Below are 3,235 nucleotides of genomic sequence, written 5' to 3' on the forward strand. Positions count from 1 at the left end.
CTAATGCAATGAAATTTTTATAAAGACTAAATGTCATGATCAATGCAACTGGCACCATGCTTCCTGTTGTACAGATTTAATTCAATCAGTGCTGATATTAATTTCAAGCTTGCCTTTTCGTTTTTTGGGTTGGGAAGCAGTCAGAGAAGCCTTCACATGAGGCACAGTATACAGTAGGTAAGGTAGTCAGGAGGGGGTGGCCGTGCATGAAACATCTGGCACATGGCATGTGGCTGGGGCTGAGTATAGGGGAGGAAGGTAGCAGGAGACTGGACTTTCAGTGTCTACTTTAGGTCAGACACAAGCCAGGCACTTTCATATTCATAATCGCCTCTAAGATTTGAAAACCAAGCTGCGGCCAGATTGTGAATGACTTCACATGCCATTCCTACCTCCACCTGCACCCTGGACAGCCATGAGGGTCACTCCAGGTCTGGATTCCTGGCTCCAAATAACTCACCAGTAATGAGTAGGAGTCACATGCCCAGCCACACCCATTTCAATCTTTTTGTATGGCCCAAAGCCAGCTGAGATGGGGCCTGGCTGGGGTGGAAGATAACACAGGCATCACAGAGTGGCTGGGCTCACCCTCCCAGAAAATGACTTTGCTGTACTGACTGTGTGTCACCCAGGGCAGGGCTGACTTGTGGAAAAGGTTCCAGCCTGCGTGGTATCAAATATTCGGCCGAGGAAAAAGCCACTCAGGCATATATTGATTTAACTGAAACATAAGTCTCACAGGCTACAAACAGAACAGGCAAACAGATTTTTCAAATGGCGCCTCTGCAACTCATTAGGCCATCAATGCACAGAAGATCTGGAAATTCTCTAGGAAGGGAAATCAGCCTGTATTATAATCTCCCCTCCTTTAGTGTGAATTTCACAGCAACTGCTCCAGATGGTAGGAAGGACTAATCGTCCCCATATTTAGCTTTAAAGCCGAAGGGCCACTCTCCCAATGATACCCAACTAAAAATGAAAGCAGCCACAAAGTGGCAACTCAGGTCTTCAGACCCTAAGAAGAGTCCCTCTTCCCTGTGCCCAACAGAACTATCATTTAGAAGATGAAGACTGTCAAAGAATGATGGAGAAATGTCAAAGACACAGAAGTGAGTTTGAAAGTTCTTCCACTGGTCAACTATGGGACAATTTATTTATCAACATAAACAATGAGAGTAATAGATTGTAATCACTGAGTAAGATAAGAATCTATAAATCCACACTGATACAAAGAAATACTAATAAATGAAGAGAAGAGAAAGCTTTTCCTTACATTAAAATGCCAACGAATAAATGGAGAAATGATGGAATTAGAAAAGTCACCATTTAGCAACCATCACAGTAATCATTAATTCAGCCAAGAAATATTCAGTAAATATTACAACTAGTGGGTAAAAGTTTAATTAAGAAATGGGAAATTTGCATAGTTTCAGAATATCTCCACACAACATCCTTATTAATTACGAAGAAAAAAAGAGTAATTTTATAATGAAAAATTCTGAGACCACCTCAACTGGGTGATTAAAGCGAGCCTCACCAACACACAACTGAAATCATATGCAACTTGATAGGATGCAATACAAGCACACAATCTCTTCCGTGGTATTCCTGCCAAAGATGCATTACCTGGGTACAATCAGGAGGAAATATCAGACCAATGCAAATTGAGGGGAATTTTATAAAATATTCAGCATGTAATATTCAAAAATGTCAAAGTTCTGAAAGCCCAAGAAAGATTGAGAGGATAATTCTGAGTGAAGGAAACCAAAGACACAACAAAATGAAACATGATCCTGAATTGTATCCTTTTGTTATAACATGTCCAGACCAGCGGGAAATCAACGTGGGAGCGAGGAGACACCTGGAAGGGAATGAGGGACAGGAGACCCGGAGAAATGGAGGCAAGACAGGGTTCTGATCAAGCCTCGAATTTTATTGTTAAAGCTGCAATATATATACAGGCTGTAGGGGGAGGATGCCGTGGGGACATTCCAAGGCGGGGCAAACTATGCGAGGGAGGGTCAGGGAGGAGATGTTGCAGGGATCTTCCGGAGCAGGGTGAGTCGTTAAGGGATAGGTTATCTTTAGCTTCTGGCCAAGCCGAAGGGCACCACATGATCTCTGGTGACTGTGAGTTATAAGAGGAGTTGGAAACTTAACTCCCAAGATGGAGTTGTATTTTCTAAGATGGAGTTGCTTGTATCAACTCTGATGGCTCCCAACAATAACAAACATTATTTGATTAAATGTCAAATGGCATTTGTTCATTTCCTTATTTTGATGACTGCATTATAATTAAGTAGCAGATTTTTGTTGTTGTTGTTTGTAGGAATTATACACTACAGTATTCAGGTTCAAGGGAAAAAAGTTCCTTATGGTATTTTTGCAACTTTTGTGTAAATATATAGTTACTAGAGGCCTGGTACACAAAATTCATGCACTGGAGACAGGAGTCCCTCATCCTGGTCTGAGCTCTCCAGCAGTCTGGGAGGCCTGGGGGATGTCTAACTGCCAACATAGGCCTAAGTCAGCTGGTAGACATCCCGCTTACAGTCCAGAACCCCTCGCTCCCTACCTCCTGCCTGCTCACTGCTCCTTACTGCTCGGCTTGCTGCTCCTTCGTACTGCTGTGGAAGCAGGAGAGGCTCCTGCCACCGCTGCTGCACTTACCAGCCTTGAGCCCAGCTTCTGGCTGAGTGGTGCTACCCCTGTGGGAGCCTACTGACCACCCTGGTGCAGCTCCTGTGTTGAGAGTCTGCCCCCTTGGTGGTCAGTGTGCATCATAGCAACCGGTCGTTCTGGTCATTCCATCACAACAGTCACTTAGGCTTTTATTATATAAATTTTACAATAAAAAATTTACAGAAGAGCCCTGGCCAGGTGGCTCATTTGGTTAGAGCATCATCCCGTCCACCAAAAGACTGTCTGTTCAATCCCTGGTCAGGGCATCTACCATGTTTCCCAGAAAATAAGACATCCTCCGAAAATAAGATCTAGCGCATAGAAAGATAAGACATCCCCTGAAAATAAGACCTAGCGCAACTTTGGGAGAAAAAATTAATATAAGACAAGAGGCAACTGATTGATGTTTCTCAACATGAATGTTTCTCTCTCTCTCTCTCTCTCTCTCTCTTCCTCTCTCTCTAATACCAATGAAAGCATGTCCTCTGGTGAGGATTTATAAAAACAAAAATAAGAAGAAATTTAAGCACAAGCAAATCAAAGTGGCATTTTT

This window comes from Pipistrellus kuhlii, unplaced genomic scaffold (assembly GCF_014108245.1).
Source record: "Pipistrellus kuhlii isolate mPipKuh1 unplaced genomic scaffold, mPipKuh1.p scaffold_m20_p_2, whole genome shotgun sequence".
Lineage (NCBI taxonomy): Eukaryota > Metazoa > Chordata > Mammalia > Chiroptera > Vespertilionidae > Pipistrellus > Pipistrellus kuhlii.